General features: G+C 39.2%; 1 protein-coding gene across 2 annotated transcripts in view; it reads right to left on the minus strand.

Annotated features, from left to right (window-relative positions):
* Osbpl8 (oxysterol binding protein-like 8) overlaps positions 1-13,721 on the minus strand; it is a 151,981-nt gene extending 138,260 nt beyond the window's left edge. For both annotated transcript variants that reach the window (XM_005374345.2, XM_005374344.2), the window contains exon 1: positions 13,375-13,721. The gene's annotated coding sequence lies outside the window, so the exon portion shown is untranslated. The remainder of the gene's footprint in view (positions 1-13,374) is intronic.
* Positions 13,722-20,594: the final 6,873 nt, after the last annotated feature.

Genomic DNA, 20,594 nt, shown 5'->3' on the forward strand with positions numbered 1-20,594 from the left:
GCTACAAAGTGAGCTCAAGGCCAGACTGGACTGCATAGCACGACCCTGTCTCAAAAACAAAAAAACAAAAACAAAAAAAAAATGGAAATCAGTACAGACACTCCTCAAAAAATAAACCTCAGACATTTCATTTAACCAAGCCATTCCCCTTCTAGGTACCTTCCTGAAAGTTGACATATCATATCACAGTAATATATGCCATATTTATACTAGGTGGTATACTGGTTGATAGTAGCACAATTCATAGTAGCAAAATCTTGGAAGCAGCCTATATCATCAGAAGAGTGGAAAAAGAAAACATGGTATTTATACAGAATGGAGTATTATTCTGCCACAAGAAGGATAAACATGAATCATTTGCAAGGAAAAAAATGCACCTGGATACCATAATGTTAAATGAAATCAGAAACATGAGCTTAAATACCTCATAGTTTCTCTTACATGAGAAAACTAAAATCTAAATAGAGCAAAAAGAAAAAGGGGATAATAATAGTAGGGAGATAGATCTTTGCCAAAAGGGAAGGGGATCAATATATGGAAGGGAGGGAATGTGGGTAAAAAAAGGATTAAGATATATTATGTATATGTACAACACACAAGGAATATAATCACAAAATCCAAACATGTCCTAATGAAAAACAAAGTTTCAGGGAAAAAAAAAATCCCAAAAGGGCTAGGTTCAGAAATCTTCTGGATTACTGAACACATGAGGGTTCCAAGAGGGCTGTGCATCCAAAGAGGGCATGCAAATTTTGAGCTCTTCCCATATACATTTTTTTCATCTGCCCATTTACCTGGATCCTTTGTAATCTTATAATAAACTAGTAACTGTGTTTCTCTCAAGAAAAATTGCATTCTCATTTATTAAGTATGGCTACTGGCTATAACGAACCAAAAGAGCTATCCAGTCTCTGACAGGTAAAAAATTCATACAAAAACTTAAGCTGGGAGTTCATTATTATGAATCAAAACTTGAAATGCAAAATCTAAAGTTAACTCAACACAATCTTGTTACTTTTATTATTGCTATTCAACCCCAAAAGCAATTTCTTCACATTTTGATACAGACTAAAAATGGATTTCTAACTGTGCTTTGAAAGAAAAATGAGTACCTAAGCACCTAACTCTGCCCTAGATGCTTTTGGGTTTTGAATTTAGGTACAAATGATAACAAAAGTAATCAGTATCTTATAATCTACAACATAGGTACACAAGACAATTACACTTTTGTGCACCAATTTTGAAAGGATTTATGAAAACCAACCATTTTTACTACTTGAATACCAAAAACTGAGAAACTATGGAGATAACTCTTTTATTAAAAGCCTATTCCAAAAAAGCCTATGCCTAAAAGGAAACTCTAATCAATATAACAATGACAAATTCTAGTGAATGTTTTAGAAAGCATGTATTTTTCAAATTTTAATTAAAATCACAATTTGTCTTATATCCACCAAATATATCACTGGTCACTTTCAACTGAGTAACTTAATCAGTATTACTATGAATTATGAAGTCCCCCAAAGTAACCAACTAAATAATACCTTGCTCGTTAACACACTAAATGTGTTGAGTAATCAACCTCTAAAATGAATTTTTATCCTAATGACAGGTTTGTATTTTAGTTTGTTTTTAATTTCTACATTCTAGTCATAAATCTCTGAGAAAGTGAATTTCCCAAATAAACATTTGAAAACATTCCAACCTTTTTTTTTTTTCTTTTTGGTCTCTTTGAGCCAGGGTATCACTGTGCAGTTCAGGCTAGCCTTGAGCTCACTTTGTAGCCCAGACTGGTCTCCAACTCTCAAGGATCCTCCTGCCTCAGCCTCCAGAGTGCTGGGATTACAGGCATGTGCTACCACACCCAGCCAAACTATTATCTGTATAATGTTGGAGATTGCTTTTTCCCTTTGACATGGGGTCTTGTTACGCTGCCCAGGCTAGGTTCTAACCCTTGATCCTCCCGTCTCAGCCTCTTGAGTAGCTGGCATTATAGCTATATATAACTGATATATTGGCTTAAAGATTCTATTTTTATTAATATTATGGAGATATCACTGAAACATAAAAACTGTATATATTAAGGTACACCACTTTATGTTTGAAAATTCTATTTAAAAGTACAGAAACAGGGATATAGCTCAGCAGCACAAGCACCTGCCTGGCAAGGGCAAGGTCCTGAGTTCGAGTCCCAGTACAAAAAAAAAATACAGGAATAATAAGAAAAGGTAACAAAATTATAGTAGAAGCAATAAAGGATTCAGTCAGTCAAGAAAGAAATGAATGACAACAGATACCTGAAAGGGAAAATGCTCAGGAAAAGTAAAGTCAGAGACATGTAACCACTATTTAATCTAACTTCTAGATGTTAAAATCGAAAGTTTGATAAAATATTGTCTTGGTTCCTTTTCTCTCATTGCAGAGACAGAATACCTGATACCCAAATTTAAGGAAGGAAAGGTTTATTTAGCTCACAGTTTGTGGAGGTTTCAGTCCATACTAGGCTGGCTCCAAGGCACATGGCAGAGGGCAACTGTTCATAACAGCGGAAGACAGCAAAAGCAACAGTAGCAAAAGGGAAGAGAGGCAGCAAGCAGTCTCTTCCCCTCCCTTACATATGGAAACTATCCACCCCAGGGCGGGTGTAACACTCACAGCCATAATCCCAGCATTGGATCATGGATCAATCATAAACTCTAGAAGTCTGCCCCATGACTGCATGAGGCTTTGTGGGGACATCCAGACACAAACCATAACAAATATAAAGTTCATAAAACAATTAGTAATCAATCTATTGCATTAGAACATTTTTGACTCCTACATTGAAAAAATAAACTACAGAAGTGCAGATTTATTTCCTAAGCTACTTTACATTTCAAAGAAGTACTTACTACGTAGGTTTCATAATACCTTATATAATCAGGCCAAATCTGGGGGTTTAAGCCTTCCAAATCCCATGTGCTCTGACAAGGTTTCAACTTCAAACTAGTCAGCATTTTTTAAATCTGGATTTTAAAATCTTCTGATTTTATAAGAATTATAACTCTAAATAATAAAAGACACATTCTAATAGCCAGAACTACAGCTGTAAAAAAAAGGAAAAAAAAAACCTATACCTGTAGAAAACTGAACTTCCAAGTCTCAGAGAAAAAGTGAACAAGATAAAGTCAAAGTCTTAAAAGAAGAAAAAAGAAATAAATTTTAATTTATTTATCAAGGTTAATTTATAATACTATCTAAAGTCAGTCAATATTAAGCTTGGGAAAGGAAAGAGAACATAAAATGAAAGATACAAATAAAAATAAAGACCTGAATGAACTAAGCAGGCAATTTAAGCTCGACAGTCAAAACAGTGCCAAAGGTATGGTAGTAGGAAGAGTAATGAAGAAATAATATGAACTACTAAATCACAGTAGCTATCACATTTAAAGCAGAGAAAGAAATGAAAAAGTAACAATACCTCACATGTCTAGGTATAGTTGAAAAACAGAGCTTTTGAATTATCAAAATGTCTGAAAAGTCATGAGCACAAAGCTTGAAGTTCACTCCCTGAAGTAAAATCAGTTTCACACATAATCCTAAATGGTCTCATTTAGTTTCCAAATAGTAAAAAAGAAATGGTAAGAGAATCATAATTACATGTGTAAGTGACATGACAACAAAAGAAACAGAAAACAAACAAAAATGCAAAAGAATTCAAGTTTTAGAACTAACACAAAGACAAATACATGTTTACAAACCAACAATAAAGTAATATCATTGTATTTTAACTCTATATCTTTACCTTAACTTCAATGGATAACTCTGTGCTAATTAAAAAAAAAAAAAAAACAGTCCAATGGGTTTTCTATCTTTCATTTAAGAAGCTTAGAACTTTTTAAAAAGGTGGTAAAAATAAATGTTCCCTCCAGTTACTCCACCTAGTCCTTTGAAATAAAAACAATTCTTTTTTTTTTTTTGGTTTTTCTCCAGTACCAGGAATCAAACTCACGACCTCGCACTTGCCAGGCAGGCGCTGTGTCACTGAGCTAAATTCCCAGCCCCAATAAAAACAATTCTTAAAGAAAGAAAATCATAGGAGCAAAGTAACTGAAATTGAGACTATGTGTAGAGGGAAAATACAACAAATTTCTGCAAGATGAAAAGTATACGTGAGATGTAACAAGCAGAAAAGGCCATGGCCTTGTTACACCCTATAAGAGTGATGCAGAAAAAGGATGGGAGTCAATATATTGGGCAAGACTCTAAAGAAACACAACTGTAAAATAAACAGTACAGCAGAGGGTAGAATAAAAAGCAGAGATACCCAGCATGGTGGCAAACACCTATAATCCCAACACTCTGGAGGCTGAGGCAGAAGGATCGCTGTAAGTTTGAGGCCAGCCTGGGCTACAAAATGAGTTCAAGGCCAGCCTGAACTGCATAGTAAAACCCCGCCTCAAAAAGACCAAAAACAAACAAAAAAAAAGGGTTAAAAAAACAGAATTAAGTATTGTTTGATTGACTACATCATGAATAACTGTATCTCCCATTCTCCATCTTCAAGACGAACAACAAACATTTACCCTCATGCAAAAGGACAGTCAACTTTAATCAAAAACAGTGAGTGTCTAGGAAAAGCCAAATAAGGATGCTGACACAGAGTAAGTCCTCCTGCAGCATTTAAAGGTCCTACTGCCTGGCCCTTTCTAGCTCCCTAAAAACAATGCCAAGAGACAGATCATAATCTGTACTGCCCCACCCCCAAGGATCTGGCCAGAATCCCCACTCAGTGGAAAAATCGTACATGCAGAAAACAGTCCAAGGAACAAGCAGAGGGAGGGAAACTCAGCTTTCAAACCTTGCATGGTCAACCAGAATCACCAGGCAGGTAAGGAAAAACCAAGCATGAAAAAGAATGATTAAAAACAACATAAAGACCGACTAGAGGAGAAAGGGAGATAACTGAGATGACAAAAAATATCTTTTAAAAATCTCAGCCGGGCGTGGTGGCACACGCCTGTAATCCCAGCGCTCAGGAGGCTGAGGCAGGAGGATCGGTGCAAGTTCTAGACCAGCCTAGGCTACAAAGTGGGCTCAAGGCCAGCCTGAACTGCATAGTGAGACCCTGTCTCAAAAAACCAAACCAAAAAAAAAAAATCCTCTTTACACATTCTAAGAATCAAATGGCATTACAACATAATATAAGAATGCAGAAAAAAGAAAAAGAACAAGAACATTTGTTGATTACCCTTACAAAAATCAGCCAAAATACTAGATGGAAAAAAAAAAAAATCCCCTGAACACAGAACAAGAGAATCACAAAATACGAAAGTAAAGACAAGACAAGGACAATCCATCTAAAAGAAATCATCTGCCTAATGTAAATAAGAAAATGAAGGAAGGAGATTGGTAAAGACAATATAAAGGAGAATTTGCTAGATTTGGAAAAAGAATCTAACTTAGACTATAAATGAGTGTCTATAAAAAAATAAGAATTATCTATACATCTGATTATGACCCCAAAGATGATATAAGAACAAATCATTTTAAAAGGACAGTGACTCAAACTGGTATGTAACTTCTAATCATATCTCTGAATACTAGAAGACAGCAGAGCGATCTTTCATAAATTCTAAGAGAAAGTTACTTTTTTCCAACAATACTCTCTCTAGCAAACTTATCAGTCAAATGTGTAGAAAGTGAAGACATTTCTGTGCATAAAATTCAAAAGCCTGTCTCTCATACATACTTTTTTAAGAAGTTACTTAAGCCACATACTCCACACAAAAAATGGAGTAATAAAGAAAAAAAAAAGCTGTATGATAGAATGGAACCAACTCAAGAGTACAATGAAAGGAAGGTGTATGAAAAGTCCTAAAATGTAATCAGTTCAAAGTGAGGTGAGGTTACAGACAACTCCCAATGAATTCAAAACACAGAATAATAAATAGCATGCTAGAGAGCTGGGGCATAGGGCAGTAGAGAGGAGTATGATATCTGGATATAGTGTAAGGTGAGGAAACAAACTAAAAACATCAAGAAAAACAGGAAGTCCTATCCAAATTTTTTTAAATCAATGGTCAAAATTGGTAAGATGAATTCCACTGGACTTGGCTATATCAACATTTTCTTCTTGTAGCCCAGGAGCTGCTTAATAAGATCTGCAGAAAAGGAATCACAACTTAAGCATACTACCTATCCCAGCAGTAATATTTACATAATCATTATATCAAAAGTATTGGTTTTCATTATTTAGAAACAACCTATGGCCATAATACCTGAGAACATGGTGTGTGGGGGGGTGTTTATAGACAATAAAAAGTTTAGCCATATGTTTTGAAGGCAAAAGAGAAAAGAGGGAAAAGAGAAAATCAGGGTAATGCCTAAAGCTGATAAACTTCAATAGAAACTATGGTATTTTTAAAACAGTTTCTTATACTGCATAGACAAACCCCCACAAGCCCCATCCATCCCCTAAAAGAGAAGAAAGTACTTTAACAGTTGTTTCCAGTTTAAAATAATTTCTTTTCAGATTCACTCAGACTTTAAAATACTAAGGGTGACCTCACTCCCTCAGGGGACATGTGGCAATGTTTTGAGTCATTTTTGTTGTTGCTGTTGTGGACACTAGCTAGATTCTAGTTGCTACTAGAATCTAGTGGTAGAGGTCAGTGATGGGACTGTACATTCTACAGTACGCACACAGTACTCACAAAAAAAGAATTTTCCAGCCTAAAACATCAAGTGCCAAGTTGAGAAGTTCTGCTCTAACAGAATTCTTCAGGTTTTCAGTTTCCCTCTTCCTTAAATTTTCAGTGGTGTGTGGGCACAGAAGAAAGCTTCATGGGCATAAAGAATGTCATGATTAGTCTGAATGTAAACTCCAGACTGCTCTGCGAAGTCTCAGTGGTCTCTGAGGTTTGGCCTTTGGTCCTCAGAGTCCAGGCATATGCTAATGAGCATGCTCAAACAGCATCTGGTCTATCTCCTTAGTTGGTCCCACCCACCTCAGCTCCTGGTCATAGGATATTTTTAGGACCTCAACAACCTCCTCCATCCAATTCATGGTTTATAGTTAAGGCAACATTAGCTGCTTAACAAATAAACCTCAATTTTTCAGTAGCTTCATACAACTAAGATTACAGTCCTGGATGTTCCTGTTTGGTGCGCAGCTTCTTTACACGTGGTAATTTAAGGACTCTACATCCTTTCAGTCTTACAGCTCTACCACCCCATAAGATTTCCAGCCTCCACATCAGGCCTTGGATTGGGAAAAGAAGGTTAAAAAACAAAAGACAAAAAGACACAACACCCACTTTTCTGCCACTTCAACTCAGAAGTGATCAAACACCATTTCCATTCACATTCTACAAGTCAAAATCAGTTACAAAAGAAAGCAGAGACTTTGGTGGGCAATGACCTGAATGCCCCCTTCCCATAATAACCTCTCCTGCACGGTCTCCCTTTTTCTGTCACAAACAGCTGCATGTCAGGCTTGCTGGCGCTCACAGTTAACTTACAGTTCCTTCATTAAGAGTATGTGAGAACACGCAAACCTCTGTCATACCCAAATCTCTGTCATGTCACCAAAGAACAAGAAATTCATAGGGCACTATCTCCTGGCCCTTCTCTACCTAAGCACACCATTTCTTCCCCTGCAGCAACCTGGTCCGTATCAGCGTAGGGACAGGTACAACGCAATAAACTTGTAAGTAGTTGTACAGGTAGGTTCTCAACTCAAGCAATCTGGCTCCAAGCCAGTGCTGTTCTACCTCTTTCGATCTCTAACAGATAAGGCAGCCCTTTCATTACTACCAATGAATATTTGTAAAGCACCCGTATCTTACGAATAGCTTAGTGACTATTACAAACTCCACACTGTGATGCACAGCACTGTTCTTACCTCTGAACTGCTGTCTTTCTTATTAGTCACAACAACATGCAAAATTAGACAGTAAGCAAGACTAGTCTCCCAAATACCCTACTCTCACTTTAACATACCTGCGACCACCTGTCAACAGCAGCCCATCACATCATGCTCTTGTCCAGTAACGTTACTTAGATGGAACTGTTCTCTTCCCAAATCTGCCACACTCCCACCCCATCAAACATACCCACAAAAATATCAGAATTTCCACAGGAGCCTGAGCCTTCTTTGTAGGAACTACATAATCTGACAAACTACTACTTAGTCGGCACTTAGCATAGAAATTAAAGTTCCTTCAGTGATGGTGATTTCAACAAGATACATTTCAAATTACACAGATTTGTATCCTTCAACTATCACTACATGAAAAACTACAATTCTATAAATCATTATGATTTTTAAAAATTAGTTGTAACAAGTCAGCTTAAAAAACTACTATGGGGTCTGGGAATTTAGTTCAGCGGCACAGCACCTGCCTGACAAGCGCGAGGTCGTGAGTTCTATTCCCAGTATCAAAAAACAAAACAAAAGAAACTACTATGCATTAACTATGTTCTTTTATTTCTACTTAGTCTGAAATCCCCAGTAATATGCATTACTTCACATATTTTTAAGATTTAAAAACAGGATGTCATTCATAAATAAGTGAAATTTGAAAAATCAAGGCTATATTCCACCGTACATTTTCATCAAATCATACAGGCAAAACAGACTCAGAAAGATAAGGCTAAGCCCGATCATAAGTAGCAACTGCAAATGTACTATACAAGGTAGTATAATAGCAGTAATTAGAGGTCAGGTTAACCATCAGGTTCAAACCCTTTCGGTGGATTTCACTACTTACTACTTAACCTCTCAGCACCTCAGATTTAAAAGAGAAGAAAATGGTCTGGCATTTTACATCCCTGTGAGGATTAACTGGGATATGTATCAAGTACTTTTAGAGTAGCACCTGGTACAGAGTGAGAAGTGAACATGTTAGCTATTATTATCACAGCCAACCATTCCTCTAAGACATATGTCCTTCGAATCTATCAGTTTTAAAACCCACTAAATCAAAAGGCTGCTCCCTTTCATTTGAAACGAGCTAAGCCCTAAAACCATTTTCTCTTTTCTTTAGTTCTTTATGACTCTGGAAGATTTTTAGGTAACTGGCTTCTTTGTCAATTGAAAATCTCAAGACCCTTCTTAGTCTTTTTATAATAAATCTCCCTTTGATATATTATACAAAGGGCAGACTGCTCCATGGATCACGAACAATAAAGAATTCACAAAGTACAGTGAAATTCTGAGATTCATAAAAGACTAAAGAGCAAAAAGTCTATGGGGCAAAAAGTTTAGATAAGAAATGGTGCAGAACTCTATTGGTCTGTTCAAAAAATACTGTTTCATGATCAAACACAGAAGATAGGGATCTTCATGGTTTACAGTCATTCATATCACTAAAGACATTATATTTAGTAATTATTTTCTTGCATTTTCTGTTTTGTGTGTGGGGGTGAGTTTGTGTTTGCTTGGTTGGTTGGTTTTTTCGTGGTACTAAGAATTGAACCTCTAAGCCAGGATTACAGGTGTGCACAACCAGGCCCTGCTGGAGAATGTATATGGTAAGTGGAAAACTTGTTTCTTTGCAATAGTCAACGGACAGATGGCATATTAAACAAAGACAAGTTCTTCAAAAACTAATTTTCTAGAAGCAAAAGCATAAAAGATCAAGTTCTTGGTCACACATATCCCTAAAGCTTTAAAAATTTGAGACATCTATTTGAGACATCTATTTGAGAAATTCTCTGTGGCCTGTGACATTAAACACTAACAAACCTCTTTTCTATCAGAAAACATTAAGCTTGACCAGAAGAAAACTATCCATATAAAGTTTTGATTCTCATAAATGCATTACCATGGGCCAGCTAGATAGGTGACGTAGATACTTGAATTCATGATAAATCCCCAGCAGTGTAAAAATAAATTATCAACTAGAATTCATGACAAGTGGACCAAAATATTTTTTAAATCGGGAGACAAATTTAAATGATTTTATATCTCTTAAAGTCTTCCTACAAGATGGATACTGAGATAGACATTTTCACCATGTTATATAATTTCATTCTCGTAAAAACCATGGTAATGATCATTAACTATCTCACTTTACAAATGAGAGAATGAAGATGCGGTAATTTGCCTAAGGATACTTTATTGTGTAAGATGCAGTCAGATTCCAAATTTTCCAACCACAAGTTAACTGCTCTTGCTTTAATTGTACTACTACTACTTCCAAAAACTAGTACTTTTATAAGATGTGCACATCTTTTTATTGAGCGAGAGGCAACCATTATGATAAAAATTTTTCATAATGCTATTTTAAAAAAATACTCATTTTGTTTAATCTGACATAACTCACTTCAATTTAAAAGCTCTGGTTCAGCTGTCCACCCTGGAAAACACCAGGTTATCTTCAGCTACACAGGCTCCATCAAGACCTAACACAAGAACCATCTCCTCTAAGAAAGTTTCCCAGATTAAATGACCTGTTCCTCTCTTCTCAAGTTAGCATCCTTCCTTTATCACCTCACTGCTTATATTTAGTTTGCATTACATTACATTAATCACATTCCTTTTCATGACATTTTTTTCATCCAATAAACAGTTGAGCATTGGGAGATGAACTGCTAAACAAAACAGATAAGGTTCTTGCTGTCATGGAGAGCTTATATGTGTGCAACTTTAACAAAGGTAAAAATTTAATAGGGTATAAAAGCATGATGTTCCTAGACAAGGATTTCTTCCCTATAAGGTCTTGAAAGAAAGCTTTCACCCTTGCAAGCTTGACAACACTTTTTAGAGAGGAAGAAATTCCTTTCTAGCATGTCTTCCAGATGATACTTTCAACTTCATGCCTTTGTGAAGGTGGGGACCAAGGTAATCAGAAGGATCAATCTAAAATCTCGGTAGGTTCCCACATACTGACATGAAATTTGCACACATCAGTCCACGCATCTGCCCCTGTATCACATCCACAAAACAGCTACTAATTCAACCACAACTGCTCCAACCAAGTGCCTCTACTAATCTACTGTAACCGAGTCACATTCATTAAAAGCATATTTGTTAAGGGCTTTTTAAATTCAAGCTGTTCTTATGCCTCATTTATTTATCATAAGAATAAGATAAAATCTATCTCTCCTACTTTTGAATTGTCTGATAACCCAAGATCACTGTTATAAATGTTTTCAGTTTTGGATATAACATAAATATATTGCTTAAATATTGCTGTTAAGAGCAAAAAATTTCCAAAATACACTATATCAAAGTATCAATTCTGTGTCTTTCATTCTGCAATTCAAGTAACCTGCTCTTGACAGATTATTTATAAACCACATCAAGTTGTAATGTACTAAGAGTACACAGTGGTTAAAATCCTGCAACTCCTTCGGGTGTGGTGGCACATGCTGTAATCACACCACCCTTGGAGGCTTAAGCAGGGAGATCTCAAGTACAATGCCAACCTGAACTACTTAGTAAAACTCTGTCTCAAAAAAGAAAAAATTTTAATTAAAAAATAAAAAGGACTGGGAATATAGTTTAATGCACCCTGGGTTTATTCCCCAGTACCAAAAAATCAATCCACTTTGCAATTAAAAAGGAAGATCCTTCTGCAATGTATACTTTACAAACTCACAATTTTATCACTTCTTAAAATGAAACATAGTCTCACTATATAAGAAGTAAATATCATTTTGGCAAACGTCTAAGTGGCATGAATGTGCCGTAAAAGACATATTTGAATGTTTCTGAGAGGAGGTAACAGCAGGGCCAGGGGGTGCACAGCTGTAATCCCAGCACTCAGGATGCTGAGGTAGGATGACTGCCACTAGTTTGAGACCAGCCTGGGCTACACAGCAAGACCCTGTCTCAAAAAACCAAAAACAAAATGCAGAAACATTCTAAGAGGAAAAAAAAAGTACAGTAGCATTATCCCACAGATCAGAGGTTAAAGGACCATTATGAGTCAATGAAAGAAACAAACCACGACTATGTTTAACTAAACAAGTATTTCTAAGCGCTTGTGTTGCACACTGTGGCTCAAACTGTTTACATGGAATTGGACCACAACTTAATCTTCATCATTCAAGACCTAAAAGGTAACTCTTAAGTTTCTATTCTCCTTACCACCAGTCCGAAAAGACATACTGTGATTCTTCCATACCTAGTTGGTATTGAAAGAAAATAAAAAGTTACACAGTATTTGAACTCAGTTGTACTTTTAGTAGAGGACATTTTAAATTGCATAGTCTTACTCTTCCTTCTCCAACTTGTTCTATAAAACTAGTAGTATCTTAATAATCTCACTGCAAAACAGGTTCCAGCAAAAACAGAACATGATCAGTCTCAGCATAATCAAGTATGGATGAAATTCTATGGGATGGAGAAAACTAACAAGCAATTCACCCCTGCTTTCCTAATTCTTGAAGTCTCTGAAATTCTAAGGGAGGCAAGTTCTGAATGATTAGCTGACAAAACCTAAAATGGCACTAATTTGGGACTGTTTCGGAAGAAATTAAAAAAAAAAAAAAAACCTGCCAGACTACTTGGACCTCAATTTAAGTCTTCCAGCAGCAGAGGACCAGAAACATCACCTACACTATTTAGAGCAAATATGCTTATATCATCAGTTAGTGAAGTTTTCCATCTGTATGAAGGGGAGCCCAAGCACTCATTTCAGATAGCATTTAGATAAAATGAAATTCGTTTGTGTTCCGCAACGCAGATGTCTTTCATAAAGAAGAGTGTTAAATGACTTCTGTGAACGGAAAATCCGCCTATACTGCTGCTTCGCCTCAGCCAGCCCGAGTGGGTGGCTAAATGAACCGAAAGCATGCTCCAGGTGAAGCTCCTTGGAACCTGATCCACTCTACAGCTCAGGAGCAAATATTAAATGCAAAAGTACAGCGAAAGCTTCGCCTTTCCGCCTACGTTACAAGGCGGCCGCGGGAACCGAGGTTTGGAGCACAGCGCCGTGTCACTCTCGGCAAGGGCGGGTGCGGTCTGCGGTGCGCGGCAAAGCCTCCTCTAGGGCTGTCACAGGAAAGCCGGAGCCTCGCCTCAACCTCACCCCGCGACAGCGCGCCAGCTCCGGGCCGCGGGTCTTCCGGCGAGACCTTGCCACCGCCGCGTCGAACTTCCCGAGGGGGAGACACTTGGGGCGACCCTCACGCTCCGAATGCCCCCACGCCCAGTTCTCCCGCCGCGGCTCTGTAAGGCTGAGGGCCCCGAAACACCCCGCCCCCGCCAGCCTCTCCAATCCCCCGCTCCAGAAGGGACAAAGGAGAAACTCCTCGGCGCGGGGTGGCCACGGGGTCCGGCAGCCAGGGCTCAGAACGCGCTCAGAACGCGGGAACAGGGGGCGCAGTCGCCCGACGGTAGGAAACCCGCCGCCCCCGAACTGGGAACCGCGCGACACTCACTGGTGTGTGGCCCCGAGAGGCGGCGCGCCGGGAGTCGGCTGCTCGGGGACGCGGGCGGCGCCGGGGGCCGGGCTCTCCACGCGTCAGGTCCGACCCCAACTTCCCTCCGGCAGCTGGCGCGGGAGGGCGCCGTGCAGCTGCCGCCGGGCTCAGCCGGCGAGCGCGGCGGGAACTCCGGGCCCGCAGTCCCCCGGCCAGAGCGGGCCCCTCCGCCCCTCCGTCGGCCCGCTACGGGCGGCGCCTACTGCCGCGGCCAAAGCTAACGCTTCAGACGCTCGGGCTGCCGCTATCACCGCCGCCCGGCCGGGAGCGCGTCGCGGCCTAATGTTGTCATCCGCCGCGTCGCCGCCTTTCTGGACGCCCAGAGCCTCACGATCCTTCACATTCTAGCACCGCCCCCTCCAGGCCCCGCCCCGGGCGCTCGGGCCCCGCCCCCTTCCCGTCACGTGACGCTTCGCGCTGGGGCGGGCTCCGGGGCGCTTCCACCTCGGGCAAGCGCGGACGGGGCGGGAGTGTCTGTCAACGCCTTGTTTCGCCCAGCGACTGCCCGGGGCGGCCTCAGGTGCATCCCAGGGCCTGGGGCTTCTCGCCCGCTGACCAGTTCCGGCGAGGCGGCCTAGGCCGCGGGTTTCGGGTCCCCGTACAGCGCCCCAGCCCGGGGCCCGGGCGCGGGACTCGCCTAGCCCACCTCGGGTTCGCTCAAGTTTTAGTCGCCCGGAGGCAAGAAGCAGCCTTCGCGACGTTGGTCAGGCTCCAAAGAGACCAGGAACCCGTTGTTCCTATTTCTCTAGCACGTTAACGGTGGCGTTTAATTTACTGCTTTCCTCGTCTGAGGCTTTCGTTTTTGAGCAGACGGCGGTGTATTTCAGTCACCCTGGGAAGAAAGTAGCCCGTGAACTGCGTTCAGGACCCTTCTGTGCCTGTTCTGGTCTTTAAGTTTTATAGTGTGATAGGCCGGTGGCAGATTAAGCATGGACACGGGAATGTGGCAGTTCCGCTTTTAAAATGAAGCCTGATTTTTTTGGTCCTTTTTTTTTTTATTATTTTAAAGAGAATAATAAAGCCTAATTCTTTTTTTTTTTTTTTCTTTTTTGTTGTTTTTTTTTTTCCGGTACCGGGAATCGAATTCATGACCAGGCGCTGTGCCGCTAAGCTAAATCCCCAGCCGCTAAAGCCTAATTCTTCATTTGTTTTTTTTTTTTTCTTCTTCAAGCTCCTCATCTCTCAGGCATACCTTTTGCCTTCCTTTTCAGCCAGGGCCGTAGGAACCCTCTCCCTCTTCCCACTCTGTTGATGAAAGGAAAAAAATAGCTAGTCAGCAAAAGAGAGGAAGTTATGATACAAAAATAAGTAGGAGATCCTACTCAAATCCTGTGAACAATCAAGGCAACTAAGAGGTTTTTCTTAATCTTTAAACCCTCTGCGTAGTCATTTCCCCTGTCTGGTCCAGATCAAGGGGCTTTCTTAAGCAGTTCTCATTGTAACATTTGTTTTTCTTTTTTTCTTTTTTTTTTCCTTTTTTTTTCCCCCCGGTACCGGGAATTGAACTCACGACCTTGCGCTCGCTACACAGGTGCTGTGCCGCTGAACTAAATCCCCAGCCCCTTGTAACATTTTCTTGATAGAAGTCAGGTAGCATTGTGATCAGCTGGCTACTTTGAAATGAAGAAGCCACGGTTTGGCCTGTATAATCCTTAACATTAGTGTATCTTATAGCCGCTCTAAAAGGTATAGAATTTAAAAATCATTGTTGTGTTACCCAAGAAAGAAAAGATGCTGCCAAATAAACTATGCTATGCCACTGGCCTGTAAGGCATCTTGAATTCAAAGATGTTGGAAAGTGAAAAACAATGTTAGAATCTCTGAGATGTTGTGATGAACTGGTGTTCCAGTGACGTGAAGATTCTAGCGGGTTCTATTCTGAGGTCTAAAAGATTGTTCTTCTACTTCAGATAAATATGAGGGAACTTTGTTATTTTATGAAGCTAGTCATTAAGTTTCAAATTTACTCTTTTAAGGGCTGGGGATACAGCTCAGGGGCACTAGCACCTGCCTGAGAAGCACAAGGTCCTGAGTTCGATTCCCAGCACCTAAAAAAAAAAAGTGTAATCAAATTTATCATTTTATGAAGCTAGTTAACTTTGGAGGTTGCCAAAGATTGAAACCTATTTTTTTTTTTTTTTGGAGTAGTGTTTTTCAAGCTCCGCTCAAAAAATTTTTTGAATTTTTTTTGATGAAATAAATTACAATGGCTTAGAATTTAAAATACCAGAAAGGATAATATCTGGTAAGGTCAAGAATTGTTTTTATATCAGATACAAGGGAGAGTGAATGTATGTTCTATGTTATTTAAACTATTTCATGCAGTGAACTGCATTCAAATACATTTGAAGAAGAATGTGCTTAGAGCATAGATAATATGCAAAATATATTGTCTGGAACGCTTTTTCCCTGGTATTTTTTTTTTTAACTCTGAGAACTAGACTAAAGATTAGAAAAAGGGGACAAAATGTCTAACCCTCATCTGCCTTGGCCCCAGTTTCTTGCATTGGCTTTTGAAAACTTGGTCATTTATTTTGAGTAGAAAAGCAGTGTGCTAGAAATAAGTAGGCATACATAATAGCCATAGCTAACTGGACCTATGACTAGATAAATTACTTGCTGTACTTCAAGTTCTGATAAAAGAAGGGAGTTTGTCTTATGTTTCTTTTTTTTGTACCGAGAATCGAACTCAGGACCTTGTGCTTGCCAGGCAGGCACTTATGCCGCTAAGCTATATCCCCAGCCCAAAACAAGGGAGTTTGACTGTGTGCTCTTTAAGAAATAATATTGAACTTCCCACCCCCAAGGGCAAGATAGCCACATTGGAAACAAATGGTATAACAAGGTATACCAAGGATGATGCAGCCATGAAGGTGATGCCAGGGTTTACCAAGGGTGATGCCTTGACAGACTTGCTGTAACTACTGTCAGTTTCACTTAAAAAATCAGAGTACAAGTAACTGAATTTAAAGGTATTTTTGGAAAGCAAATGTAGGTAGATCTTTCACAATCTTCTATACTTTTAACACTACCAATACTTATGTGTCACAAAAACTAATGATGTTGACATGTCACGACCAATTCCAACATAGTAATATATCAGTACGCTACAGTTGAAAAATCTCTGATTATCAGATTCTTTCATACCAAGTAGTTAGCATTCAGTTTAGCATTTTCAATATAATAACAGTATCAATCTTAAATTTTAAAAACAGAAATTCTTCAAAGAATAACTATTTTTTAAGGTAGCAGAGCATTGCAATGGCAATACACATCCCATAGTAAACTATGGACATATACAGAGTTTGAGGCAAGGGGAAATTTTTAAATTAAAAAATGAGAATTATATCTGATATGTTCGGACACTAAGCCTTGCCCACAACCATAACACAGTGGCAGCAGTCCAAGGTTAAAGAAATAGTTGCTGGGTAGATGTCCTTGTAAAACTACTTTTTGTATAAGATTGTGCTGGTCCCTGTGGCTCATGGTTCTAGCAATCATTTGTGAGAGTATCAGGCAATCTTGAGTAGGAACCTTTCCTCCATAATCTCTTGGATTTATTTTTGTTAGGGTAGAAACAAGAGACCCTTGATTTTGACAGTTTTATTTCTTTCACAACATCCACAGAAATGGTAAAATAGAATCCTGTATTGTAGCTGAAAACTGTTTGATAATTCCCATTTACCATATTAAGAAATAACCTGCAAGTCTGCTACACTTGTGATTTTTAAAATAATACTTTAAAATAAAACATTTATAGTAACTATCCAATTTTAATTCTAACAAAATTTATCTTTTTGCCTGATGTTTAATTAATAATACGTTTCTAAGAATGAGTTCTTTTTTTTCCAAATCAGTATAAGCACAGATAAGCATAATAATCTTTCCCACAAAAAGAATTTCACCTTGACCTACAATGAGGAAGATATGTCTTAGAGGTATTCTGTATTGTCCAATTAGACAGACCTTTTATCAAAGATTGCTAGTCAGGATTCTAGGCTGAAACCCTCGTTTCCTGGAAGAAAGTTGAGATTGAAGAAACCTCAAACATAAATTATGCAACGCAACTTTGAAGGCTGTGGTAGTGTACTATTATTGGTCATATGAATTGCCTTGGCCAGTGGTTGGTGAGTAGATGTGGCCTGTGCTACATCAAAGTAGAAACCAAGTGCAGTATTCAGGTCAGTCTCTTACTCTTGTGTGGCCTGCCGTGGGAAATATATGCTCCAGATAAAATCTCAGCTTAAGGAAATAGATGGAGCAGATCTAAGACTGAGAGCAGCACTGGAGCAGCTGATTACCAGCATGATACAAAATGAACACCAAATAAAAATAAAACAAAATTTTTGTTATAAATCACATAAAATTTTGAGATTGCTTTTTATATACCAATCTCACAAATTATCTCAAGTGAATTTGGGCCAACAGTTTAGTGGTTCAAAGACTTAAGTACTGTTAAACCATTTAAATGTTTCTAATAAAAAAAATAGACATCTACAAACTAGTCAACCAGATAGTTGCTAAACATCTACCTAAAATTTGTAAAAAGAAGTCTATTTGCATGCAAAATATTTTCATATTCATTTTAAATACTTCTAATGTCAAGTACTGTTTTCATAAAGAAATACCTTTTATGGAAAATGTGGATATAAAATCTAAAGAAGAATATATGCTTCGTTCTGGCAGTATCATGGATGAGGTACCTTTATCACAATGAAAATAAAAATCCTGGAAAAATACTTTTTAAAAATCTTCTTAAATAAATTATTAACTGACAATAAGATAAGAAATTGTTAAGTCTGAAAACTAAAGGATTTTATCCAGGTATCCCCTCCCTTTTTAGGTATCTTCCCCAAAGAGTTAAGACATCATATTACAATGACACATGTATGTCCATGTTGATATCAGCACAATTCATAATTTTGGAAATGGCCTGTATGTCCATCAACAGATGAATGGATAAAGAAAACATGGTATTTACAGAAAATGAAGTATAACTGTCACAAAGGAAAATTTAAGTTATCTGTAGAAGAATGGATGAACCTTGAGATAGTAATGTTGTGAAATAAATCAGATGCACAAGTTCAAATATAGCATGTTTTCTATTATATTAGAAAACCAGATTATAAATAAAGAGGAAAAGTGAAAGGTATTAGGAATTAGAGAGTTAGATCTTTTTCAAGTGGGAAGGAAATCAAGAGATGGAAGGGGTAGGGATAGGGGATGAAAAAAGGAATTAAGAGATGTTATATATATGTACCAACTCCACAGAAGAAATGGAAGCATTATGTATTGCAAATACGTACTCAAAAATAAAAACTAAATGAAGGCAAGAACATAGAAGCAGAGCCCACAGCCAACCTTTACCCCAAAGGTACTTGCTAAACCCGGTTAATAAGAGCTTTCATTTTGGTTTTCATGGCCTTGTAAGAAATAAACCTATGCCAGGTGTGGTGGTGCATGCCTGTAATCCCAGCATTCAGGAGGCAGAGCCAGGAGGATCTCTGAATTCAAGGCCAGTCTGAAATACTTTAGTTAGACCCTGTCTCAAAATAAAAAAAGGAGAAGAAGAAACCCATGCCTTGGGGCGCTCTCTCTGTCTTTCTCTGTCTCTGTCTCTCTCTGTCTCTCTCTCTCTCACACACACACACCAAACAAATTCTAATGATTATTCGTTCAGTGTTAAGGATAGAAAGACACTTAGTAATTTTTATGGCTTGTGTTTAGATGCCACCACCAAAGCCTCATGTGGTTATAAGTGGGGCTTTTTCAGAGGTGGCTGGATCTAGGATGTGTGATACAATATGAGACAGAAAGAGCCTTGTGTTCTCCCTTGCTTGCTTGATTTTGCTGTCTTCTGACTGCAAATGAACTGTTTCTCCCCTGTGACACCCCTCTGCTGATTGCTACTGTGCCTTGGAGCCAGCCAGGTATGCTCTGAAACCTCTACGGACTGAGCTAAATAAATCTTTCCACCTTTAACTTTCAGTGTTGAGTATTTTGTCTCAGCAACAAGAAAAGTAAGATAGAATTTAGTACCAGAGAAGTGAAGTGTTTGCTTGTGTTACCTGATCATGTGGTTCAGGAGCCTGTGGAACTGGCTTGTGGGAAGGGGAAGCATTAGGAAAGGTTTAGAGATGCCAGCTGAAAAAGTAGAGCTGGAATGCCTTAGGCTGTACTTGATGGGAGATTCTGGTCAGAGCTCAGAAGATCAGAAGGCTGATAGAAATGCTGCCAGTAAAGACCAGGCTCTAGGGGTTTCCTCTGGGAAGGACTGCATTGGCTGTTGCACTCTAGACAGTGTGTATTATACCTTGACAGAAAGTTTGTCTGCATTTTCCTCATATACAGAGACTTTGCCTGAGACTGAGATAAAGGGTGGTAGACTAATCTGACAGAAGAAATTTCAAGGCAGTGGCACAGCTACTGTCAGGGGCTTTTAACCAGATTTATGGTGAGAATCAAGAGCAAAGAGCCTAGCAGAATTATTTAAAATGTTTTGAGTTTGACCAGAAAGGAAGCTCCAGTGAAGCTGTGGACTCCAAAGATAGAACAGAGATCTTTATTGCTGAGAAGGAACAGGACAATAGAAAAGATGCCCTGAGGGCATCATAGGAAGCAGCAGGTCTCCACACTTTGCAGCCTCAAAATTGCAAAGGTGAAAGGCTTTGCCTTCAGAAGAGAACCCCAGAGCACTATGTTCCAGAATGACAGCAGCCTAGATTTGTTCCTTGGGACTGGCCTAGATTAGTTCCTTGGGACTGGGTTCAGAGTGCTCAGTGATCCAGGCACTCTACCCCTACAGGCAAGTGAGAAGGAAGCCTGGCTACTGCTCCAGCTTATGGCAGACCTTGGCATCATCCATGTGGTGCTGGTTTTAGGTGAATGTAGAATGGAAGAGTTGGGTCAGGAAGGCTTCCACCCAGATTTCAGAAGAAAACCTGGGAGATTCAGCATTGTGCCTCTAAAAGGGCAGTGTATGAAACTGTGTAAAGTGAAATGTGCTGTACTAGAAATTTGGAGAAACCAGGAACACGGATCATATGAGAAAAACTGCCAAGGAGCAGAGCTGCCCAAAGACAGAAGCTATGGGAGCTATAACCACCAGAAGTGCCATAGGAGTGGAGCCACCCAAGCCATTTAGCATTCACAACTTGCCACAGATTGCTAGGGATGCT

Source organism: Chinchilla lanigera, unplaced genomic scaffold (assembly GCF_000276665.1).
Source record: "Chinchilla lanigera isolate Chin_1 unplaced genomic scaffold, ChiLan1.0 scaffold00004, whole genome shotgun sequence".
Taxonomy (NCBI): Eukaryota; Metazoa; Chordata; class Mammalia; order Rodentia; family Chinchillidae; genus Chinchilla; species Chinchilla lanigera.